General features: G+C 40.6%; 1 long non-coding RNA gene across 6 annotated transcripts in view; it reads right to left on the bottom strand.

Annotated features, from left to right (window-relative positions):
- Positions 1–27,404, bottom strand: part of LOC120398758 — a 347,241-nt gene that overhangs the window by 124,625 nt on the left and 195,212 nt on the right. For all 6 annotated transcript variants that reach the window (XR_005594682.1, XR_005594684.1, XR_005594685.1 and 3 more), the window contains one exon: positions 20,594–20,723. This is a non-coding gene — a long non-coding RNA (uncharacterized LOC120398758). The remainder of the gene's footprint in view (positions 1–20,593; positions 20,724–27,404) is intronic.

Below are 27,404 nucleotides of genomic sequence, written 5' to 3'. Positions count from 1 at the left end.
CACTTTGTAATCCTCTGTGCCTTAATCCCACAGTCTCAAAACCAGCAACTTGTCACATGACCTGAACCACTTCTGCTGTGTGAGCAGAATTCTTTGCACGAGCCTTTATCCTGGGTATTATTTCCCCTGATCTGTATGTGTTGAACAGTTGTCAGTGAGGATGATAAATAACACAGAACCATGCAGCCTTTGGAGAGGGGGAAAAAACACTTTGGCAATGAAACCGTGTTGGCACCAGTAACAGTTACATAACTTCTACCTACAAACCTCCTAGTGCTTCTACTTCATTACTATTATTTCAGTTTCATCAAAGCAAGCAAGATTTTGTTCCACCACTTGGTATTATAAAATCTATTATCAAATGTGTTCTGATAGAAGCTAAACTAATAGATAATTTGGGCAACACAGGGATCCCTCCCGCTGCTCAATACAATATAGCTATTGTATATACCCTATATAGTACTGTGTGGACACATAACTACATGGAATTCAATGCTTATTCAGTATCTTAGCAAGTAATCTTTAAGGAAGTATAATAAGAAGTGTCCTTCAAAGCGAACAATCTTAACCCTTCAAAGAAAATCAGCACCTTTCTTTGAAGAGAATGTTGTCTTTGATGGAAAGCTAGAAGAGACCAGGTATCAGAAAAGGTCCTTGTTGATATCCTCTGCAGCTTTGGTACCTATGGCAGGGCTACAAAGAACCACGAAATAGTAAGGAGCAAGTTTTGCTGTCCTTGCGTTACTGTTTCAGGAAAGATAACCAAAGGAAGGTGAACAAAACATGCCAAAAATCCAAGAGGTCGACAAAATCATTCTAATAATGAAAAGAATTTAATAATAAACCTGAAGACCATCACTAGTACTAGAAATTCTACACTCAGCCCCAAAGCACTTCTGTTCATTTCTTTCCCAATATGGGAAACACTACTAGGTCTACATACAGTTGTATGGGAAATGAACTGGATCTGCTCTGTGTAGTCGCCTTTAAAGACTAGAAATGTAAAAGGATAGATAAAATGCAGTCCATTTATACATGGAAACTTACTATGTCGGTAGGTCATTCAAATGAACCCAATTTTTTCCCACAATTAAATCTACAGTGTTATCAAGAAAATCAGTTTATTTTAAGACTGTCAACCCAATATATAAATTTCCCTTTGTACTTGAAATGTCTTTATCAGATAAGATAGCTTTTGTTTAAACTGTTATTTTCAGCCTCTGCTTTGGGGGTTTTGAATATACACAGTAAAGTAACTTGAGATTTGCTACCCTGTTTTAAAACGTGTTTCTTCTGTCTGTTTGTATTTTGTAATTTCCTGTCAAATAACCTCACCATAATTAACTTTCCGTGCTCAAACCTTCCTTTAAAAAAAAAACCAAAAAACCTATTCCCACTTCCTAAGGATGGTAATAAAATGCTGATTACATTCGGCTGTTATCTGCCCTTTCTTCCCCTCCTTTCTCCCTACCCGCCCCCCTTTGTCAAAACCAGCACTCAGGTTTCAACTCTTCCTGGACTGAAAGGAGCACATAACAGAAAGAGGAAGCAAATCAGACTGCAGGAATCCAGATTCTTTAGAGTTTATTGGGTCAATCTGCAGCTGGATTGGAGCCAGACAATTAGGTAGTTCTGCTCCTGAAGTCTGGATGTGTCAGTCTCTTTCCAATGCTAAGTGAACTCCACCGGGCCCACAGTAACCAACACAGATCAGCCTGCTGCCCAGCTGTCTCCTGTGGTAGCAGTGGTGTGAGTGGGCAGAGGAAAGCAAAGGGAGGGCTTATGTCTCCAAAGAAGCAGAGGGGGACCACAGCAATGTGTTGCTTTTCCAGTTCAGTTAAAAAATTATTGAAATAGGCTGATTTACATATTTATTTTTGCATCATCAAAAAATCACAAAACACACAAGCAACATTTGCTCTTTTAGGCAAATAAATGTCTCTTTCTTTGCTCATTGTATGATATTTTCCACAAAGAAAATTTATGTTATCATGCTGTTCCTATGTATTCTAACAAAAGCATCATTATGTGGTAACCTGTTAAATATGAACGAGATATGTCTCCTGCTTTCTTTCCAACTCTAACCCTTCTACTTTCCCTAGTGATCTCATCTCTTCCTATGTACTTACCAGCCCCTCTCCCCGCAAATCTCTACCCCTCATTGTCTTCTGGCTCCTTCCTCATCCACTATCCTCAAAAACTCAACTCCACCTGCTATTCCAGCTATTGCCCATCTCATTCCCCCCTTTTATCTGTAAACTCATTGAATGTGCAGTCTACAGCCCATGCATTCACTTTCTCTCCTCCAACAAACAATGTCTTGGATCCCTTCCAATCTGACTTCCATTTTTTCTAGTCTACTGAAACCACTCTCACTAGGGTCGCTCATGACCTCTTCCTGGCCAAGTCAGGCACTCTACTCAATCTTCAACAGTCTTGGCCTCTCTGCTGCTTTTAATACTCTTGATCATCCTCTTTTCCTAATCCTCATTGGGCTTTCGAGACACATGGCTAGTTCTCCTCCTACCTCTCTGCCCATTCTTTTATTATCTCTGTTGGTGGAGTGCTCTCCATCTATGCTTAAAGCACTGCCGCTGTGCCAGTGTATCACTTCAGTATAGACACTCACAATAGCAATGGGAGTGATTCTCCCATCACTGTAGTAAATCCACCTTCCTGAGAGGCAATAGCTAGGTCAACAGAAGAACTTTTCCATCAATCTAGCACTGTCTACATGGAGACTTAAGTCGGTTTAACTATATCGCTCGAGGCGTAGTGATTACAGAAATCAGTCACATTAATCAGCTAGATTCAGCCCCCAGTTACTTTGTGAGTTTTTAAAGCCTCTGTCCTTGACACCCTGCTCTTCTCACTTTACATCCTTTCTATGGGTAGTATCTTGGCTTCTCTGTTGAGTTTGCCAGTTAGTGCAAAATACAGGAATTAATTTGTACTGGGATGAACCAAACTCATTTTTTCCAGGGACTACCAAATATTCATTATATTGAGAACAACTTTCAGCCCCTACTGAGCTGGCTGGAGTAAAACTGGTGGCATAGAGGTGAAAGGCTTTGTAGTCATTAGGTATTGGGGGACTGGATGTCTCAGGACATAAGTGATAATTTATCATTTTAGCTCTGTATTTGGCACTGGTGTAACCACTTCTGGACTACTGTGTCCAGTTCTGGTGCCACAATACAATTTTTGAGGGTGTTGACTGGAGACGGTTCTGTACCCAACTCTGCCTGAAGTGACCTAGTATAATTTTTCATTTACCTTATTCCTACAAGGGGGTCAATTATATTTACCCTTAGGGTAGGCTTCTGAGGTGTAGGTAAGAAATAGCATTTGTATGTAAACTGCTCAGTAACAGAGATGAGATGGGAACTTGCTCCCAGCTCAATGCACTTCCTCTTAGGCTAAAGGGCATTTGGTCTCACATTTTGTCTGAGGTTATAACAAACTTCTCAGCAGAAATGAGAGGTTTTTTTTAATTTGGGTTTGTTTTGGGGGGAAAGGGAGAGGTGAACTCTACTATAGCAAAATCCATAATTACAATTGCACACAAACCCTTGGCTGAATATTTGTTTTTCAGAAATTTACTAGATTTGTTTCCTAAATTTATTTCAGTCAAGAAATGCGCTTCCAAAATGGATGAACATTCCATGTGGCTGCTTTAAACAAGATCGTCTCACTTTGTAAATAAGAAGTGGCTAAAGGAATTCACTACAGAAATCAGTCACATTAATCAGCTAGATAGAGCAGATTGATGTAGGGCCATTAGAGTCGTCTAAACAGTTTTGTTAACCTTTAACAAAAATGTGAGGGAACACATGGTGGACTAGTTCACCGTTAAATGGATAGGAGGTACACTTTTTTGTGATGTAATGCATGTGTAGTTTATCTTGTTCCTTTTAATTTTTCCAAACGGAAAAACAAAATAAAATTAGTCAATATAGGACAATTTATAGCTACATGATTCTTTCACACAAGTTCATCTTAGGCTATAGAACAAGACAGACAGTGAAGGAACATACATGTTTACACAAGGGGGGTTAGCCTGAGATGCACCGAAGCAGACGGACAGTATTAGTCAGCATGTAAAGCAAAAAGAATCATCAAAATGTCTGACTAGAGAGATATTTCAAAGGATTTTCTCTAGCGTTTTTGGTAGTATCACTGTGTTCTTTACAGCCGGTCACCACAGCATTGCAGAACAGCACTCACACCAGTAGGTGAAATAAGGCCACTGCCTGAGTGCCGACGTGCTCCACTCCATCTGCTTCCTCAGGAGTGCTCCCCACTGAATCAGGAGGACCAGGAACTGAGCAAACAGACCTAATAAGGTGCCACCTGCCGGGAAGGGAGAGAATGTCCTATTTAGCCCCACTGCCCACAAGCAAGAGGGCAAGAAAATGCTGTTTTATTTCCCCACTCAGCCCCACTCTTCTCTGAGGAAGGGAAGAGGGAAGCTATCTGAAGAGTGTTCAGTGTGGGGAAGGGAGGAGTTTGGTTTAGTGTTTCCCCAGTCTAGCCAAATCAGGGTGCCTCTACCGAACAGCCAAATTTTGCTATCCTTACAATGAGCAGTACTTTACTCTGTGAATAGTCACAATGAAATCAGTTCTACAGTGATTTTGCATTATATGAATGGGACTCTTTGTTGAGTAAGGGACTATTAAATGTGAGTAGCAGTAGCCTCGTCAGGCTCACTATTGCCAATCCCAAACATTCAAAACCATGACTCAGACCCTAAAAAACTTGAGATTGACTTAAAAATAAAAAGAACTCAAAATTATATTTAAAATTTTATTTGCTTTCTGGTTTCTTAGCACTGGGTTCATGCTTTTCTTCACAATCACTAGGGCTTGAAACTTCTTAAGTGAAAGCTGGAAGGCAATCACTTGCCTCCAGAAGCAGGGGCTTTAAGAGAAACTTCACATTTCATGCCAGTTGGCCACAGCAGAGGCTCTGTGAAAAAGCATGCTTTTGCCAATCATAATACTAACTAGTATTGAAATCAAAACCTCACATTTATATAAATGTTTGTTTAAGCTTGAATTTGATTTTATTTGTTTTGTTACACAGAATCTGAAGGAGTACAAATTCACAAGTCATCAGCTAATAAAGATGTTTAGGTGCTAAGTGCTAGTAACGTCTGGATTTTAAACGACATTTTCAGCGGCAGGGCACGAGGGCAGACCAAAGGGATTTAATTTCTACCTTCTATGGATCTACATCTTATTTTTACCACTTTGTTTTTGTCTACAGACATAGGGCCAAATTCAGCCTGGTGTCAATTCTTATGGAAGTCACCGGGCCAAATTCCATAGTAGTGCAAGCACTAATATAAATTACAAATGGTGTGCTAAGCTCAAAGTTACAATGGTGCAGCTCGGTTGGGGTCACTGGTGTAAGTGACAAGAGTACCTGGCCTGGTGTCAACACTCCTCTCTATGTAAATTAGAGTTGTTGATTTGTACAGATAGTAAATACTAAATCAATGCAGATTACACTATTTTACTATTTACAACCATTTTCCGGTCAGCTACATCTGGGATTCAATTCTTCCCCAGAGTATACAAATAACTTTCAGTAATTTAAAAGGGAGTTACTCATATCCTACAAGGAGACAACTGGGCTCCAACATATAACTTGCACAACTATTTACACCTACACTGAATTTGGCCCTTGGTGTCTGTGCCTACTATCAAGGCATAGGCTGCTTCCACTATTAATGCATGACTCTGAACAGTTATCTAATAGCAATTAAAATAATTAGCCATTAGGCACCTGCCTAAGCAACACAAGGAATGACAGACACTTGAGAATCGGTTCACTCTTACCCTAGCCTTTTCTTAATTACCTGCAGTTTTCTTGGCTATCTGTTCGTTTTTAATGAAGAAAGCAATCGCCTTAAAGTAGCAACTACTGAAGCCAACATAAAGCTCAGTGCTGGCATTGCAGGCATCTTGGCAGAGCCAGGTTTATATTGGTCTCCTCCTATAACACAATGCAAACCAACTCTTGATTTGAAAAGTCGTAGGATCAGTCAGTGCGGGTGAGTTTAACGTAGTTGGAGCTGTCGGGAAGATACACTGAACTGGAGAAACAAAGCTTGGTTTAATAACACTGCTGGTCAAGTTTGTAGTACTATCAATGGGTCACGTAAGCCAAAGACTAGGATGTTCTTCAAATAACAAGATTTCTATTAATTCTCCGGTGATATGCCCAGATAGGTATTTTAGGATTTATTTTTAAGCACTAAAAGAAAAAAAATGGTACATGTGCAAATCAAAGCTAAGGCTGCATATTCCACAAGCTTGCAACAGTACATAAAAAAAATTGAACAGTCATAATATCATGCATCTCTTCCAGAGTTTGCTTACTGACAAAGTTTGGTCCTGACTCTCAAATTTAATCTGAAGTAAATTCTCTTCTTTTGCAAATATTAATACCGCCTTGGTAACAAAGAATCATAGAGATGTAAGGCTGAAAGAGACCTCGAGAAGTCATCAAGTCCAGCCCCCTGCACTGTGGCAGGACCAAGTAAACCTAGGCCATCCTTGACAGATGTTTGTTGAACTTGTTTTTAAAAGCTTCCAGTCATCGGAACTCATGATCTCCCTTGGAAACTTATTCCAGAGCTTAACTATCCCTATAATTAGAATGTTTACTCCCCCCCCCCCCCATATCTACCTTAAATCTCCCTTGTGGCAGATTAAGCCCATTACTTCTTGTCCTGCCTTTAGCCCTTCACATATTGGATCATCACCCTCTTTACAACAGCTCTTCATATACTGGAGAACTATCCAGCCCCCCCAAGTCATCTTTTCTCATGACTAAACATGCCCAGTTTTTTTAACCTTTCCGCATTGGTCAAGTTTTCTAAACCTTTTAGCATTTTTGTTGCTCTCCTCTGGACTCGTTCCAATTTGTCCACATCTTTCCTAAACTATGGTGCCCAGAATTGGACACAGTTCTCCAGCTGGGGCTTCACCCGTGTTGAGCAGAGCAGGACCATTACCTCCCATGTCTTACATACAAAACCCTTATTAATACACCCCAGAATCTTATTAGCCCTTTTTACAACTTCAGCACATTGACGACTCATCCTCCATTTGTGGTCCACTATATGTCTCAGATCCTTTTCAGCAGTATTACCACCTAAGACAGTTATTCTCCCTTTTGTAGTTGTGCATTTGATTTTTTCTTCCTAAGTGAAGTACTTTGCACTTGTCTTTACACCGTGTTGACTTCAGACCAATTCGTTAAGATCATTTTGAATTCTAATCCTGCTCTCCAAAGTGCTTGGAACGCCTCTCAACTTGGTGTCATCTGCAAACTTTATACTCACACTCTCTACTCCATTATCCAAGTCATTAATGAAAATATTAAGTAGTATCGGATTCAGGACTGATCCCTGCACGACCCCACTAGATGCACTCTCCCAATTTTATAGGAAACCATTGATAACTACTTTCTGAATATGACGTTTCAAACAGTTGTGTACCCACCTGTGATGTTATTGATATAATCTGGGACCATATAGAACATGGTTTCAACCAAGGTCCTGTAGTGGCACCAAATCTTATGTAAAGGGGGTCATATAAGGTGTCTAAAATCAGGTTATGGGTTGCTGGTTATGATTATGCTGTCTATATGTATGTATCATTTTGTAGTTGAAATTATGAGTATTGGCTTGATACTGTCTGTATTTCAAATTTGTGCTGTGCTTCTGGGAGACATCCCAGACAAGTTGGTGTTAGCTCTGCCTAGCCTGCTTGTTGGCCCATTAAGGACCATCAGCTACACAATTGACCCATTGAGAGAAGGCAGATATGCCTTGTAACTCAGCAAAGTATGCAGGGACTTGCCCATGTGACTCCAGACTCCATTTTGCTGTAATTTTCCACAGTAAGAATAAAGGAGTGTTCTTACACCTAAAAAAGCCTATAAAAGGCTGATGCCTCATCTCCATCTTGTCTTCAATCCTGCTTCTTAGCTCTGGAGGGACTTTGCTACAAACTGAAGCTCTGAACAAAGGACTGATGACCCATCCCAGCGGGGGATGTACTCCAGAGACTTGATTTGAACCTGCAGGTTATCCTATCACTGCTACAAGCCTGAACTAAGAACTTTGCCATTACTGTATGTAACTGATTCCATTTAACCAATTCTAGCTCTCATCTATATCTTTTTCCTTTTACGAATAAACCTTTAGATTTTAGATTCTAAAGGATTAACAACAGCGTGATTTGTGGGTAAGATCTGATTTGTATATTAATCTGGGTCTGGGGCTTGATTCTTTGGGATCGAGAGAACTTTTTTCTTTTATTTGGGTGTTGGTTTTCATAACCATTCATCCCCAGGACAAGTGGCACTGGTGGTGATACTCGGAAACTGGAGTGTCTAAGGGAATTGCTTGTGACTTGTTGTTAGCCAGTGGGGTGAGACCCAAGTCCTCTTTGTCTAGCTGGTTTGGTTTGCCTTAAAAGTGGAAAAACCTCAGCCTTGGGCTGTAACTGCCCTGTTTAAGCAATTGGACCTGAACTGGCACTCTCAGTTGGGTCCCGCCAGAACCGCATCGTCACACCACCTTAATAGTAATTTCATCTAGACCACATTTCCTTAGTTTGCTTATGAGAATGTAATATGGAACTGTGTCAAAAGCCTTACTAAAAATCAAGGTATATCATGTCTACTGCTTCCCCCATCAACTAGGTTAGTAATCCTAACAAAGAAGGAAATTAGGTTGGTTTGGCATAATTTGTTCTTTACAAATCAATGCTGGCCATTCCTTATAACCCTATGATCCTCCACGTGCTTACAAATTGATTGTGTAATAATTTTTCCAGTATCTTTCCAGATATTGAAGTTAGGCTGACCAGTCTAGGCCCGATCCATAGTGCCACCAGATCTCAAAAGTACCATGAGGACCGGTTATCCAAATAGAAGTATATTTTATATAAGTTTTGGCCATATGGCTCTCTCTGCACATTTTTAATAATTAAATAAAAAATGTGTAGATAAAAAATTAAGCCATGATGAAAATTAATAGTGGTCACTCCATGGAAGTCCTTAATTAAGAGACTATATCTACCCTAAGGGTTATTTTTAATTCTCTTACCATCAATCTAGTGCTCCCACTGTTCCTGGCACTGGTGGTAGAGCAATTTCAGAAAATCTGTAGCATAGCCAAGGCCAGAAAAAGACAGACTTACTGCGAGTCTGGTTCTGCCAACCCTACTCACAATGGATCTCTGTAGGTAGTTCTGTGGAGTAAGGCACTGCTCGGCATGAACAAGGGTGGCAGAGTTAGTCCCTTAAGGATTAAAGCAGTGCTGTTCTGCTCCACTGCTCACTCTTAAAAAGGCTATTGCCACTAACCTACTCTGGCAGGTAAAAACAGCAGCTGGGACGCCTTCCTGCCTCACCTCACATACAGTTCTAAGTAAGCAGCCTTAGTCTTCTGTGAGGTCTGACATTATCATTACACAGATCTCTATAAATACAGAAATATGAACTGCTGGTGTCTGGTTAGCTCTGTCTCCCTTTGTGACTAAGAAGCTGCTTTTTAGGGCCTACTTGGCTTGCCCTGAAGGCTTCCCAGAGTGTTGTATAATAAAGATGCTTGAAATGCAGACTGTGTCAACAGACACTTCCTTTGAGAGAGGTAAACAGCAGGACAATACCTCACTCATCCAAACCCACCAGACATACCTATGGGGTATACAAACCTAGACGAGATCTCTTTTTTTGGGGGGGGGGGGACGGAGGGGCGAGGAGGGTTGGAAGGGGATCTTCAAAAAGAAAATATTTTTGCAGATTTAATATAAAAAGAAGAATGCTGGCAACACCCACAATGATGTCATATCAGCTGCTCAATCCAGGTCAAATACAGTGTGACAGGAAGCACGAGACTTAATACAAGCATGACCCCATGAACTTACTGCCGTTTTTTCCCAGTGTAGAGTACTGAGAGATACCCAGTGGAAAGACCATATCTGGACAATACATCTTAGCAGCATAGCCTTTTCCAAAAAATTATGCCATTACATGAAGTAAAAAAATTATATGCCAAAGTGCACTCTCATGACTGCTCCTGTATTATAAATTCCTAACAATCCCAAAGATTATATTAAAATCAATATTCCTCTGCAGTCTCTATATTGCTATATTAACAGGATAGGGCAGGATATCAAATGGACAACTGAAAGGCAGGAAACTGTTTTCAGCCACCCAGCTTAAAGAGACAGACAGAAGTACAGGGGTAGGCAACCTATGGCACGTGGCACGTGTGCCGAAGGCAGCCTGCAAGCTGATTTTCAGTGGCACTCACACTGCCCAGGTCCTGGCCACCGGTCCGGGGGACTCTGCATTTTAATTTAAATTTTAAACATTTTAAAAACCTTATTTACTTTACATACAACAATAGTTTAGTTATATATTATAGACTTATAGAAAGAGACCTAAAAACATTAAAATGTGTTACTGGTACACAAAACCTTAAATTAGAGTGAATAAATGACTCGGCAAACCACTTCTGAAAGGTTGCTGACCCCTGCAGTAGTGTATCATAACATGAAACTGGCTGAAAATTTGGCCAGCACTTTTAAGACATCCAAACAACTGAATAGTGATTCCTGAGAAAAAATGGTGACCCATTCAGAAAACTATTCATTTTCCAAGTTTCTACTTCTCTATTTCTATTAGGTTTTCCACCCTAATAGCTCAACCAGTTCAAAATCATCATTTTGGGGGAAAGGAACAAGAAGGAAAAAAGTCAGACCTCAATTACTGGTGGTGCTTCTTTTATCTGCTGACGGTAGGCCCTCACCAAGCGTGTCTGTCTTTCTCTTTCTTTCCACGTAAGTAGAAATTCTGCAGCTGTAGCAAAAAGCAGGACCTGACAGATCTCTCTTATTCCAAGAAAGGCTTTAGTCACTCTGCTATAGAGTATATAGCATTACATATATTTTTATGCAATTTAATGAAAAAGTAATTTTTACTATAAAAAGTATCGTAAGTACAGGATCTACCTCATAACAAAAATGATGAAAGACCAGGTTTGGGCTTCTATAGCAAAACTACATGGGACTCGAACTACATGCCTTGCTTATGACTTCTACTGCACTCCCTGCCCCTGCGTAATCACTGGGATGTTTTAACATGCCCAACAGTTACAACAGTAATAATGAGCCAATGCTAATTGCAAACCTTAAGTGACTGGATTACACCCCGGGGCAGCTCTAGCTTTTTTGCCGCCCCAAGCACGGCGAGCAGGCTGCCTTCGCCGGCGCGCCGACAGGAGGTCCCCGGTCCCGTGGATTCGGTGGCTTGCCTGCGGGAGGTCCCCAGTCCCGCGGATTCAGCATATCCACCGCCGAATCCGCAGGACAGGCAGACCTCCCGCAGGCAAGCCGCTGAAGTCTGCCTGACTGCTGCCCTTGCAGGGACCAGCAGGACACCCCCCGCGGCTTGCCGCCCCAGACATGCTCTTGGAGCACTGGTTCCTGGCAGGGCCGCCCAGAGGGTTCAGGGGGCCTGGGGTCTGCAGCGGCGGGAGGCCCCCTGGCATGGGTCTTCAGGGCACTTCAGAGGCGGGTCCCGGAGCGGAAGGACCCCCCGCCACCGAAGACCCAGAGTGGAAGACGCTCCAGGGCCCCTGGAGCAAGTGAAGGACCTCGCTCCAGGGGCCCTGAAAAACTCTCATGGGGGCCCCTGTGGGGCCCAGGGCCAATTGCCCCACTTGCCCCCACGCCGGGCAGCCCTGGTTCCTGGAGCCACCGCTGATTACACCATAGGCATGAAAGGGGGGGGAAATGGGTGTCTCTGCTCTACCTGAAGTATGTAAAGCAGAGTCCCAGCAGGAACAGGGGTTGCACTCATGTAGCAATGGAAAAGTAGATCCTAAAATATGCTTTTTTACATCCAACACATTTACACTTATTCTAAGAAAAACAACTAACATTAGTTTGCCAGCAGTGCCCTTGTTTCCTCATATGAGTAAGTTTTCAATGTTTTTATAGCTACCCGCTCATTATATTTTGCTCATTTGCAAGTATTAAACTATCATCTGCATAGAGATGATAGTGAGCATAATAGAAGAGTAATATTCATAGAAGATAAAACACAGTGGGTACCGGAGCCTAATAAAGAGCCAGTGAGGCTTGGCTGACCCTTTTATCAGGGTGAACCGGCTCTTGCTTCTAAATTAGGGCTCACCATACTTTGTTGTACTCTTTCTGGGTACTTTAAAAAGAAGAATCACAGCAAAATAATTGGAACATGAACAGCGATATAAAGGGGTGCAAACTGACTAGTGTGTCTATTCTTTTTATCATGAGGTTTATTAAGAGCCTAACCAGTCACAATCGGGCCACTAAAACAGTATAATAAAATTACAGACACTTAATTTAATGTAAAGGCTTTTTTAAGAAGTAAATTTTAGTTTGGGGATGTTTAATGCACCCATATCTTCAGCCAGTGGGCTTTTCCACCACCAGTCAGATGCTATTATTGAACAGGACTGTATGAAATGTGCATGCAGGGGTCATTTCACACAAACTCAATACACGAGTTGCCGTGGGAAGGAAACTTCTAGTGTAACATCCAAGAACCACATCCCATCACCCCTCCTAGCCCTGAAGACATTGGCTATGTCAGGCTTTACCTTTGATGTACTGTGTGTGGCTCGGGGAGGGAAGCCTGACCACCTGTTCCATCCTGGGGACACGTGGTCCGCCCTGCTGTACCTTGGGTCCTCAAACAGTACCAAGATGGCTGCTATTCCCAGCAGGAGAGTTGCCTGGTATGAAACGCTGTCTCTCCCAAACCTTTCAAGGGTCTTTGGAGTCAGTACACCTTGCCCACTTGCTTCCCACTTTATAGTAGGGACGCACTGTAGTTGTCAGCCACCTTCTAGACGGGGCTCAGCACAGATACCCTGTAATCCTTAACATGGCTGCTACGGAATCATCAAGGCAAAGAGTCCTAGGGCTCCTTTTCTTTACATTCTAGTTTCAAGGAATTATGGGTATCTATCCCTGAGCTCACTAGAGCACCACTCTGGCTCTTTCTTCACATCTGCTTTCCTGTTTATGAGGAAAGATCACCCCCGTTTACAATCAAGGAGGTAGTGACTGATAGCAAGTAGACCTCTGTCTCCTTCACCACCATCCTTAGAAAGTTACAACAAACAGATTGGGGAGTGAAGATGTAGTAAGTAACTCAGCATCCCACAAAAGACCACAGCAGCAGGCTCCTGGTTTTAGGACTGAGTGAGAAGAGTATAGGCCACACGCACCTCTGTCCCCAGGGACAGGCAGGGAGCGGGCATCACAACTTTGCAACTAAACACACCTCCATCGCAACTTTGCAAATGGTGGAGCTGATGTTCACTGATAAAAGAGGATTTGAATCCACCCTAATTTCAAGGAGGGGATGGATTCTAAGCAAAGTGTTTACAGAGCCCTGCTGTTGAACCTTGTATGCCAGTTTATAACCTGGTTTGTGATGATCTATTAAGATCACAGAGACAACGGCTGATGTGAGTATTGGCGTGCATTAGCAAATCATCTGAACATTCACAGTAGGAAAGCCATGTGTGCATATACCTGTAGCTACATGCGTATAGCAATTATGGCATAGGTTAGTAGTAACACATGCCTCAGGTACTGTACTTGGTCAGGCATGATGCTCAGAGAATACCTCTGGTTAAGATTTCAAATTCCAGAGTGCCTTATTGCTCAGACAAAACTAGCAGCCTATTTTGTAAATGAATATAAGATTCTACTAAAAGAAAACACTGTGTGGATATTTTACAGAATAAAATTTAGTTTATGGCAGGGAAACCAATGGGAAAAGCCATTTTAATTGATATTTTTCCTGTTTTGTTTGTAAGTGAATTAATTCCAAGGTAGACTTTAAAAGATTACATTGCATTTATACTAAAGCCTGACAGTTTCCACTGAGATGCACGCTTTGCCCCAATCTCTGTTCATTTGGCAGGCAGTTTAGGGTAAGCTGATACCACTCAGGGAGAAACATGGGTTGCTTAATACAACAGAAGTCAGTCCCTTAATCTTCCCTCACACAAGTAATCCTTACTCATGCAAGAAGTCCAGCTGCAATCATGTCATTAAGGGTTGCAGGATGTGGCCCATCTATAGCAATTCATAACAAAAAATCAATAGTAAATTCTTTCAATTCACAAATCTAAAGGGTATTCAAAATGGGGCCATATTTGAAAGGCTTTACAAAAGTGCATTCTTCTGAAAAGGTTCATTTCTATCTGAATGGCACTGACTATTCAGCAGTTGTTTTTGTGAGAGCTGGTTCTTGCAAGGTCTTTAACGCTACAGTGTGACCTGCAAGGTCACAGATAGTGAATTCAATTATATTGCTTGATAAATTATGCCCTCATGTACTATTGTTTATATTAAAGTAGTGCTTGAGATGTTGCATAGACATATGGGAAGGCATGGCCCCAGCGAAGGCTTACATTCTGAAGACAAAAGCCAGAGAAAGGGGTAGAAGAGGTACAACATACAAGGTTGAGTTCCCCTACTCCTTTCACTGTAGCAATCCTTCTCAAGTCATGTCCTCAAGTTCTTAGCTCATAAAAGTTAAACTGTTACTTCAGAATGTTTCCACGGTGGCATAGCCATTTCTGGAGGATACAAATAGTAAGCCTTCCCTGGTTGGGTTTAGGCCAGTGTTGCTCACTAAAGTTCTAGAGATACCTCATGACACAACCCATGCTACCCACTGTACTACCTACTTCTGAAAGCCAACAGGGAAGAACTGGGTCCACAGCTGGTGAAAACTGTCAGTGCCTCCCTTAGGGAGGACAATATCCCAAGCTGCTATAAATGAAACTGTGGCAGGCCCATTCCTCAGAAAAACATCAATTGATAACAATATGGCCAAATATCATCCGAGATTTAATCTTTCATTCCTGATAGATTATTGACATGTTTGTGTCCAACTCTCAGAGCACTTAAATGCCTCAGTTATCCTTGTTTCTTGGCAGTATGAGTACAGCTCAGAAAATGCATTAGTTGCTCCGGTGGTCAGTCTCTCCCTAGTGATCGATGGCTATGCCAATATTAGATCTGTCCACACCTTGTACAAAGTGGTTCATGTGGTGATGTGGAGCGAGGAGCCAGCGAGAAGCAGGGGGAGGCTAAGACAGGCACAGGCTGGAGAAGAGAAGGTTAGAAGCGATCAGACTTGTGGGACGGACAGGATCAAATGGAGAGCACACTCCTCTCTAGAACTTGGAGGTGAATCTACGATTCTGAGTCTCAATATTTCTTTGCTATCAGCAAAGATCTGTGACATGCACTAGCAAAGTGTGTCTCATCCCACTTGAGTGGCACATCAGTAATATCAGTAATATGAGTAATATCAGTTTACTACTGCTACCAGTTACTCTGTTACCTCAAGTGGCAGAGGTCCAAATCCTGATCACGACCCAGTTTGGGGGTCAATATGAGGGAATTTGTTTTGTCATTATACTTTAAAAAAAACTAGGAAATTAAATACAAAAAATACATTAAAAAAAACATTAAGGTTGCAAATCAACTCAAAAGTTAGGAAATGCCAGAATTAAGGTTGCCTATGCAAACTTAATTCAGCCCCTTGTACGTATGCATAATGATATAATTTTTAATAACATGATAACACAGCATTTTTCCATAGGAACCCCGCCTCATTCATTGCACAGGTGGACAGTGTCCAAAGAATAAGTCAGAAACGTGTAGTGAATAAGGCAGTTATCTGCAGGAATCCTATCTCGTCTGTTGCAAAGTCAGAAGGTGAGTACTGAATGACGCAATGTACTGTAGGTAGAGGAAGGGTGGTTTCATGGTCAGCTGAAGTCAATGAGAGGTCTGCTCTGAACATATAAACTGTTATACTTTACGAAGTACGCTTAAAAAAAAAAATCAGACCCAAAGCATCTCAGTTTGGGCACTAAGATCAGCAGATGCTTTTGACATTACTCTCGCTGTGCCTCAGATGCCGTCTGTAAAAGTGGGATAACAACCTTAACTCATGGGAATGAAGGGGGGTGGGGGAATTGTAAAGATAAATTCATTCCTATCTGTGACACACTCACATACTACAGTGATCAGCGCCATAAAATCTCCATGAGGAAATTAATCATCATTCTGCATTCAGTGCAAGGTCTGAAGAGTGTGCCGCAAATAAGGCATAGGGCCACACACTGAATGACAAAACAAAATATCAAATAGCTACCCATCCAATAAGCCCTACCCATTCTGTGCAGTGAATGAAATAGGAGCTTGTGATCATGTGATTAAAAGACTATGATAATGCATACATACAAGGGGCTGAATTAAGTTTGCTTAGGCAATTTCAGTTCTGGCACTTTTGAGTGCTTGACTTTGCAACATTAAAGTTCCTTTAATGTAATTTTCTTACCTGTAATTTAGGCATTACGTAACTTACATTTCTAATGAGAAAGATAAAACATACACCTGTATGTGTGTATACCATACATTAGTACATATTATATGCACACGTGTGTACACTCGTGCACATGCATAAATGTTAATTAGAGCAGTAACAAGGAGCAAGACCCTGAGACTAATAGCAAGTTTAAAGAAAAGATTGTGTCCCCAGTGCTGTATTGCATTTGTAAGAAACTCTAAGAATACACACAGCTTCAGTAAAACCTCTCTTGTGGTGATTTTCTTTAGTTGCCCTAAGTTTTAAAATAGTTTCCAAACCTAAAACATTTGTCACCAGAGTAGATGTAAATTAAACATACTAATTGCAAACAGAAATACACACACTTCACATATACTAAAGAAACTCTACACTTTTAAATTATGGAGTCATAATGTACAGCAGTTGACCAGCAAGCCAGTATTTTACCCACAGCCCTGAAAAATAGCTGAGAGGCGCTAATAGTAACATGTTTTCGTTTTCATTTCAAACTCTGGTACCAATTCAGCTAATATCACATTGTATGATCTCATGCTGCTGTAAGAGCCAAAAGTTTCACTTGAAATCTTTTCAATTATCAGATCTGGAAAGCTTTTCAATCACTTTAGTTTGAGAAGGATTTAAAAAAACCAAGACCAGAGATAAGAGGCCAGAGGCTTGAAACATTTATCACTCATCATACTCTTCCATCTGATGCCAGGTTAGCATCTTTACAGATTCAATAGAATTACCTACCTACCTTTTTTATGAAGAGATTAAACCCCAGAAAATTAAAGACTGAACTATGGGGTTAGCAATTAAAACCCAACAACAAGGGCATCCAATCCTTATGGAGTAGGAGGACTAGAAATAGAAACATCCAGAGTAGAAGGGAGAGTCCCAGCTTCCCAAAGGGCCATTTGCTTCTAGCTCCGGAAGACTCTAAAATATTGACTTTAATTACATTTTTATGGATGAAAAAATTTAGGTAATTGTTATTTAAAAAAAGCAGGGTTTGTTTTTTTCCTCATAGAATCATAGAATCTCAGGAGGTCACCTAGTCCAACCCCCTGCTAAAAGCAGGAGCAACACCAACTAAATCATCCCAGCCAGGGCTTTGTCCAGACGGGCCTTAAAAACCTCTAAGGGTGGAGATTACACCACCTCCCTAGGTAACCCATTCCAGTGCTTCACCACCCTCCTAGTGAAATAGTGTTTCCTAATATCCAACCTAGGCCTCCCCCACTGCAACTTGAGACCACTGCTTCTTGTTCTCCTCTAAGCCTTGTATAATTTGCATTTATAGCACCTAAAGAACCTGGCTTTACAGCTGGAGGCATACTAGTAGTAGTTCCACTGAAAAATTTCAAGCACTCACTAAAACATTCCTAGAACAATTAAACGTGTGGCATATGATGGTGTGGTGTAATGTAAAGATTTTACTGGCATTTATTATAAATGATCCACCATGGCTACCCCAATCTCATGCTAATGATGCCCTTAATACCATACCTCACCGATAGCTATTCTGCCTATACAGAATGCCCACAAAGTGGTCATTATTAAATGAGCAGTGGACCAAAAAGTTCCAAATATGAGCATATCTGATATAATTGCACTCGTTAACCAGTTAAAATAATGTAACAAAAATCCTGTCATAAATCAGTGGGCTCGGTCTTGGTCCCATTTAATTCAATGGTAGTTTCCCCATTGACTAAAACAGGAGAAAGAACAAATACAATAACTTTACTTAAAAGAAAACAAACTGAAGTATGTATCCTGTAAAGCCACATTTAAATAATCTAAATCTTATCCTCTCCCCTAAAAAAAAAACAAAAACAAAAAAACCACGAACAAGTAGAACAGTAAAGGAATTTACTGTATGTTAGCAAATTTTTTAAGTATTCTTGTAATGTCTTTTGAAAGTCACCAAATGTACAAAACATTAGACAAGGCTCCACCCAAATCTCAATTTTCAAATAATATCTCAAATCACTCAAACTTGGGTATGTAGCTTCATAGGTCGCGATTGGGTACCTGGGTGGTATTATATGTCTCTCTTGAAAACGTACACAAAATATAGAAAGTACTATAGTTCCCATTGCCTTAACTACACCTAAATTAAGATATATTTTGTACCTGTGGGTACAATAGAATAATATTTTGATTTTCTCACTGTCTAGTTGGGAAGCAAAGGTATCTAAATGCACACATGACAAACTATATTAATCAAATTGTATTCTCCACCATGCAGTGGTTTCTGCCATTCACAGTATAGTGGTGGGCAGAAATCAGACACACTGAATCCTATCTCTTCACACCTCCTTTGGTACAGAGCCATGCTTTCCCGTTACCTAACATTCTTCCCTAGTGCAAAACCTCCTCTCCCACTACATCCTAAGCACTGCTATCCTTCTGTTCTTTCCTCCCTGTGCAGAAACATTTATCTCTAGATCTTCTCCTCTACCTCCTATATTCCCTCCACCACCAGCTCTAGAAGCACCTTCATTGCAACTCTTAATTACAGCCATCAGAAAACATATTTTACAAAAATGGTTGTCACTTATTGTCAAAACACAGTCCAATAGAAATTTTCCCCACCCACTCTATTCTCTACTACTGCATCCTTCCATCTCTCACCTGTTTCTAGAGAACCTATATACGCTGGCCACCCACTCCCATTGCCTCTTTCCTGCACCCACCCAACTCCAGAGGCACAAACACAACATCACCACCCATTTCCTTCTGTTGCCATGTCCTGTCCCCTCACCCAGTTCCATAGATACTGCTTTCCTCCACTGTAACCTGCTCCTTCTCAGAGCTTGCTTCCCTTCCACCACTGATTTTCCCTAACACACCATCGGCTGCTCCCTCACTCAGCTTCCTTCCCCCACTTGGTTCCAGGGACCTCCTCATAGACTTCCTCCACAACATCACTCCACAAACATCTCTTGCCCCAGCTATACCACCACTGCCACCTCTTTTACTTTCTTACATACTTTTTGATGGGTCATTTCCCTTCTGCCAATATTACATAAGCAGCAGCATCTCGCTCTGCCTATCTGTGAAGTAAAACTGACCCCTCAGTGGTTGAAAAAGCCTTCGATGAACCTAAGCTTTTCTGGTGATGGCTGTACTAATGCGTGCATGGGAAAGACTTGTCCAAAGAGATAAAGAAACACAAAATCTGTCCTGAATGGTTAACAGCACTGCAAAGGAACGAGGAAAGACAAAATAAATATAAGCGTTAAAAATGTTTAAGTTCATATACAAATGCTGCCAGCGGGTTGCTGGGCCTTAGTTTTACTAGTCCATAATTATCAGCTGTCCTTACGCCATCCTTTCCTAACCAATCATAACCCCACAATATTCAGCATGTAGCTCCAAAACAAAATGATCCAAACTGAACATATCTGAATTTGGGAAGTTTGAGTCCAAAACTTGAGCACAAGCCCATATCTACCCCTCTTTGAACAGTTTAGTTTAATTTTTAATGACATATTTAGCCAAGGTGCATGGTTGAGGTGAGAATAACCAGTGTTAAATTTAAAGCAGTGCAGCTGATATGGTTGTTGGAGGAGTACCCACAACCTTGTCTATGAGGAAGGAGGGGAGAAGAGAGACCAAAACAGATTAAGGTGATCATTTTTGGAAATATCATCAGGAACTAGTTGAAAACACACACATGTAGCCCAGCTGCAATACAGATAGATCCCTGACCAATGTTGAGCTTTCTGATACACTCATAAGCACATGCAAAAGTTTGATTGGCTTCACCCTGAGCTCTACTGTGATTAGTTTTCTCTTAGGACAATTTTAATGGTCAGTTCAACTTCTTTGATTGCTTAGCAAATAAAAGCTACCCAAATTACAAAGAGTGCTGCATTGAAGGGTGTTGGAAAACTCAAACGCATGGGATTTATCAAAACCTCATGCCACTCTTTATAGAAACTCTCTTGTTACTAAAGAGGAAAAGTAAACTTTGAAGGTTGGTGCTTATAATTAAAGGGTGTTTCTGCAATATCTGAAGTTTCTTCTATTCCCATTTGAAACCACGAGAGTTATATCTTCCTGTTTTGACGACAGGCCTCCCGAAGAAAAATCTGAGTTCATTATAAATTATCCCATTACTCACCCCAGGTGTCCCTCCTGGAGCAGGAAGGAACTACAGCACAGAGAGCTGCATGTAAATCCTTTGATCACATACACAATCCCACTTCAAAAATATAAATCCTCCTCTTTCACTGTACTGACATGACTCATACCTGTAATGAAGAGAGAACAGGACACAAGCTCTCAGTAACCTTATGTCAATGGAAAAGTTAAAAAATAATAAATTTTAAAGTAATTAGCCAAGTCCCCATTATTTTCTCAAGCAGACACTGAAGTCAAATGCATTGCTGTAATTAAGTTTCAACAGCCCTTGATAAACACACATTTATTAAAAAAACCCTACATATTTCAAGCTAAATTCATTTAAATAGAATGTCCTGTTACATACTGCAGTCTGGACATTGCCTCAATTAATAGAACTAGTGCAAAGTCTTTGTTAGGATCCCTTTCTTACAAAAACTTTCAAGAGCAGAAACATAACAGGGACCTTAAGACAGGGCCTTAAAAATAAAATATATGTCCTACTTCCACACTGCAGAAGAAGCCAAAATATGTCTATGCAACACAAATATACCCTTACAATGGGTGTTTTTCAAGGTTTCTGCACCCTTTTGTAGTCTGTTTTTAATATTTTTTATTTATTTATTTTACTGCATCAGCTCCAGAAAAACAGGACCAATGTGCTATAGACAGACAGAAGTGGCCATCCTTTTATCGTTTTGGATGTGCTGAAAGACAGACAGAATAACATGTCTCACAGCATTAGCCAGTTTCCATGCATTTCTTCCACAAGAGAAGGTACACTTTCGCTATTTGTGAAGGGGACAAAGACTTGCAAGCCAAATTGTGTCAACAATAGCAGAATTAACAGTCTGGAGTGTTCAGCAAGACTTATACCAAAGTAAACACTAATAAAAATAAAATAAATAAAATGTAGAACGCATTAGCACAACAGAGAGCTGACCCACATGGCATCCTGGCCTGTCTGGTAAGCAGCCTACATATGGTTTCCTGAGCTGAGACACCAGATCTGTGATTGTTTTAAGTTCTCTGGCTTTTTTCTTTTTTTTAAATATACATTGTTGGAAACCTGGGAACTCCAACTTCCCAGTGATGTATAACAGTATTTTCCAACCAGTTCAGAGAGTATTAGACCTGAAAAAAATCATGTAATTCTGAATACCATTGTGCTTCCCGTACCTGCAATTCCAACCATATTTTAGTGACCATTATCTTGAAACCCGGTAGCAAAACCAACATTATTTACTTATAGGGAACTTTCCTGAACATTTTTATAATTGTTGAGTTTGCACCATTACCAAGTCCTACCATCTCTACTGCCTGCCATACCTCACCGATAGCTATTCTGCCTATACAGAATGCCCACAACAATCAAATTATTTGCCAACAATCAAATTTGGTAATAAATCAACAACAGAACAAAAACTATGCCATGTTTCCCCAGCAGAATGAATTTTTACATGTGTTAATGTGTATCCATATTTCCTGAACTGTGCTGGCTGTTTCCTTTTTACGTTTTTTTTTAACCATTAAGTTTCTCATTCTTAATTTAAAGTCAAATTGTGCTTGGAGATGCACACTCACACACAACTCTTATGGATGCAAGCGGGAATTGCAAATATATATATTTGAGGACAGAATTTGGCCCGGACTATTTAAATAAAATAGTACATTTATAAACACTAATGTACCTATGATACAAGTAAGATCAGTACGTTAATATCAGAATTTAGGGCCCGAAGGGGCCACCAGATTATCTAGTCTGACCTGTATACATAGGCCACCAACGCCATCCAGATACCCACACACTAACCCAGGGGTCGGCAACCTTCCAGAAGTGATGTGCCAAGTCTTCATTTATTCACTCTGATTTAAGGTTTCACGTGCCGGTAATACATTTTAACGTTTTTAGAAGGTCTCTTTCTAGAAGTCTATAATATATAACTAAACTATTGTTGTATGTAAAGTAAATAAGGTTTTTTTAAATGTTTAAGAAGCTTCATTTAAAATTAAATTAAATCAGACACACTTTTGCCTGAAAGAACACACGCACTAAGAAGTGGAAGAAAATAAACTTAAGTAAACATTCTTCTCTGAGATCACCAGAGCGTTAAGCCATTTCTTTTAGCTCTTTGAACAATACAGTCTAAACCGCAGACGCTGAAGCCTGTCAGATATGAAGTGTCCAAAGATTACACCTCAGCAACATACCCTTGAATCACATTCCAGTCCCACTTAATGATTGTAAAGTCAAAGAGAAGGTACTTTTGCTGAAAACACTTATGCCAAAAATGCCAGGGGAAAAATGTTTTCTACTATGAGAAATCTTTCATTAGTTCTATCTAAGGACAAGAAACATACATATTTTTATATATGATTATTAAAATGTTATGATTAGTTACAGTCAAAGAGGTCTATTTAGCCTCCTGTATAGCATTGTCATGATCTCTGCCCAAAATTAAAAGGCTTGGAGTTAAAAGAAACTGAATTACAAGCTTTCATACTAAAACAAACAAACAAACAAACAAACAACACATGAACTAAGCAAATAAGAGGGCCCACATGAAAACAGACTGTATTATACAAGGGGTCTCAAACAATCTATATACTAAAGCTATCAGGGAAAGACTAAAGGTCGCCAAATTATAGAGAGTGAATCTGACTACACAAACTAAGCAACACCCACAAAAAGTGGTAGCCACAACATTTTTACCACTGTGGTTTATGAGAAAGATCCCATCCTGCACAGATACAGTGGTGTAAGGGTTACATCTGAGGTCACTGTCATAGCAGTCTGGAAGCTTGAGGTTTATGTAAATGGGGTGGTTTGGGAACTTGCTATGAGTTTTTATATAATGATGCATATAGTGTAATGTTCTCCTGATCTATGAAATCATGGTCACAATAACTGTGTAGGAGTCTGCATGCTTTGCCGTTGCCTACTTCTTTTAGTTCAGTTAGAAGCAGTTAGAGCACTTAACAGATAAAGATTTCCTCCTACTATAAACTTATCTGATTTTATGTGACGGAACATAAAATGCTGTGTTTAATGATCTTGCTAAGGAATGCACTGCACATTAAATCAGCAGTGGATAAATAAAAGATCATTAAAGTTCCAGTCAGACTGCCCTGTCTTCACATGCAAAACAACACATTTCTATTTGTAACAACTGAAGAAGAAAACTGCAACTGCAAGAAGAAAAAAATACCACACACAAGTTTATGAGAGAGTCATAAGGGGTTGGCCTTCTTTGGCAGTCACAACAAAGATTGCAGCTAGCTAGTACGTAGACGCAATCAACATTAATCTTATTAATCATAAAAGTATTCCTTGGATCCTTGAATTTAATTATCGGCGCTCTGCTTGTGGACCAAGGGCATGTTCTGTAGTTCTGTAAGCCTCAGATGGAAGGGATCACTATTAGAAGATTTTACCACTTGAAGAGAGTTCACTCAAAAAATTATCATAAAGGCCCACTCCCCATACACTTTGAGCTGACTGCCAAGAAAATTTCAAAGCCCAGCTGCCACCTGTATCTGAGATAGATTCTTCAAATACTGTATGCAGAGTAGCACACCTTAAAATGTGTTAGTGGCTGATGTGAACAAAAATAAGCCAGAAGTCTCTCAGCTGGTGCTGGAAGAATCACTTGGGACATATTCTTCATCTGCCACACAGTTGTGACTGGGCTAAGGGCCAAATCTTGAGGGCCTTGTGCATGCTCAGCTCCAACTGAAATCAAAAGAAATTTAGACTTTAGGATTTGTCTATAAATATTCTAAGAGCAACGTTTGCTAAAGGGCATCATCCTGGCGTCCATTGGTGTGCATGAAAATCTGAACATGCGAATCACCTGTGTAGGCAATTTTTTTTTTGCATGCTTTCATTTGTGGACTCAAATGTTAGGGTTCATGCTGGTAAAATCCACTATTTAAGTGAAATATACTGCATAATTAGAGGCCACGATTTGAAAATTTGGCCCTGAAAGTTTTCCTGGTCTTGGGAGGTCTAATTTAAGCTAGCCTTTGGGCAAAGCAGACTAGCTGGCATTAAGATTTAAGATCATCATTGAGAAAAAGAAAAGTAAATTTCATTATTTATAAAGTCTCTGTTGAACGTATTCATAGCGCTGACATCTTTATATAAAACCCAAGACAGTGACAATGTAAAAAAGGGGAGAGAGATGTAAACTTCTGTTCACTTAACCTTTTACCTACTCAATGTGCCCAAGTTTCTTGTGGCATCCATTTAACGGAATAATAAAATCAAGGTATAGTCTTGACTTGGAAGGTGAATTTCCTTCTCTCTGCACAAGCTTTACCATCTAGTAGGCCATAATCACTCAACAGCCTTTAATACTTTATTTAAAACAAAGCAGACAGAAGAAAAAAAAATCACAAGAAAACAAGTCAGCCAGGCCCAAGCCTCCTTTTGAGACGCTCAATACAGTCACCTATATTACATGTGTTTGTTTATCATCAGTATATACTGTTGTCAGAATGGTACCGGTGTGGTGCTCTGCTTTCTCCTTGTTGATATCACTCGGCTGCGTGCGGGGGTTCCCTCTGTGTGCTGCCCCAGCTCTGCGCAGATAGCTGACACAGCAGATCCGACGAGAACCCCCAATAACCACAGAGTCCAGTAAGATGCAAAGTCACGTCGACTAGGTTTATTGCGACCTCGGACACAATGGCAGTTCCCTGTAGGTTTCTTAGCCTAACACAGGGCATACTACGAGAAAGTGCCTCTTGGCAATGGACTCAGCTCAGTCAGTGGCGGGAGTTTCCACTGCCCCCTCGGCTGGACAAAGGCGTCTCCCCAGGGATGCATTCTTATACACAGATACAAACAAGTTACACATCACACCTGACGTATTGAGGGGCCACCTTTCTACGTAGCAAGGTACAACCCCTCTACGTATTTAGGTGCCGCCTTCTACCTTGTACATGTTGGTTCGATCAAAACAACTCTATTCATCATTTTACCCTTTTGCCCCTGTCACTGGGATGGGTCAGCCTGTCCTCCTGTTATCTATGGAATGTTTCAGTATAGTGTGTTCTAGTGCTGTGTTTATGCTAGGTGAATATATGTTTATGCAGCATCAGCCCTATTCGTGCCAGCTTCTGTGAGCAGGGCCTACTTCTGGCTCACAGCTTAACTTTGCTTTATGTTAGCAAAGTCTTGACCATTACTTTAGTTCAGGCCTCAGGCCTCATACTGGGCCTTTATCAGGGCCTGCACTTACTACATTTACCAAAAGGAGATATAGGAAGTATCAGCAGCTTGGTTGTTGATCTTAGGACCATTAAAAAAACAAACAAACAAAAATACCCACAACAACAACAAAAAACATAGGTGAGTTTCCCCTAGCCCAGTCTTCAAATACTGACACGATGGGTGCACAGTTCATACCCCTCTTCCTGGTTTAGCATCACATGGGCATTGTGACAGGTACAGTGTCTCACTCTCAGGGTATGTCTACACTGGAACTGGAGGTGTAATTTCCAGCTTGGGTAGACACATCCATGCTAACTCTCAACAAGCTAGTACCCTAAAAACAGAAATGTAGCTACAGCAGTGTGAGTGGCGGGATAGGCTAGCCTCTCCCACATGATCCCATCTGAAACCTGAGGTATATACTCAAGGCGGCTCACTTGTGCTACTGTGGTTCCACAGCTATGTAAGCTCGATCAGAATTAGTGTGGGTATTGAGCTGGATGTTACACCTCCAGCTCCAGTGAAGATATACCCTATGATAGAAAGGAATGGTTAGGAATCTGGGGATCAAAAACAAGGAGCGAAATAGGGAAACCACCGGCAGGATCAATTAATCAGAACTAAGAAGCTGGCAACACAGGACTGGAGATGGGAAGATGGAAACTGGAATGAGGAATAAATAGGAAAGGAAAGAGAGAGGAAGGTGAGGCGATAATAGGTATAGATAATGGGGAGACACGTATCCGGGGGGGCAATACTAAAAGGGAAAGTGGCCTGGAAAGGAGGTTAGCGTCTGATGAGGTCAAGAGTGAAAGAGATCCTTGGTACTGAACTAAAGAAGGGTGAGCCTTGGTTTATTAGATAGATAGATAGATAGATAGATAGATAGATAGATAGATAGATAGATAGATAGATAGATAGATAGATAGATAGAAAGAAAGAAGAATTATATTGAGATTAAGTCAAAAGTCAGGGAACCCCAGAATAAAGATCTATTCCCAATACTGTAATAGACTATCATTATGACTGGAGGAAAATTAATTCCTCTGGCGTTTAGTTTCCTATCTATAATCTGGGAGTAATAGTTTATTTACCCAACAGGAGTACAAAGACTCATTAATTAATATGTTTGAAGTTGTTGGAAATCCTCAGCTACAATATGCAATAGAAGTTATTTTGTACAAGAATACTTATTTGACAGGAGAGATAAGGGCAGAGATTGGTGGGCAAAAGAGAAGCAGACAACCCACCAGAGGTGGAACTGCCATCATTTGAATTCCATTTTTCCCTCCACTTGTCTGGATTTACTATTCGTCAGTGAATATAGTTATGAAATGGTTCCATCTACCAACAGAAAATTAACAGCTCAGGGAAACAGACTGTTTTTCTTAAAAGCGCTTATATCATGTTTACTTTTAATTTTCTCAAGTATGTGCTTCTGGATTTTAACTTGAGGAACTCAGATTCAGGGCTGAACTCTCTAATCTGATAGCCTGTATAAAACCACACAGTGCATTTCTTTAGAGAAAGTCAAACCTACCTTGTTCCCTAATTCATTACAAGATACAGTTTAAATAACTTCATTCTCATTTAC

Source organism: Mauremys reevesii, linkage group 2, assembly GCF_016161935.1.
Source record: "Mauremys reevesii isolate NIE-2019 linkage group 2, ASM1616193v1, whole genome shotgun sequence".
Lineage (NCBI taxonomy): Eukaryota > Metazoa > Chordata > Testudines > Geoemydidae > Mauremys > Mauremys reevesii.
The sequence above is the reverse complement of the archived record's forward strand: the minus strand, read 5'-3'. Positions and strand labels throughout refer to the sequence as shown.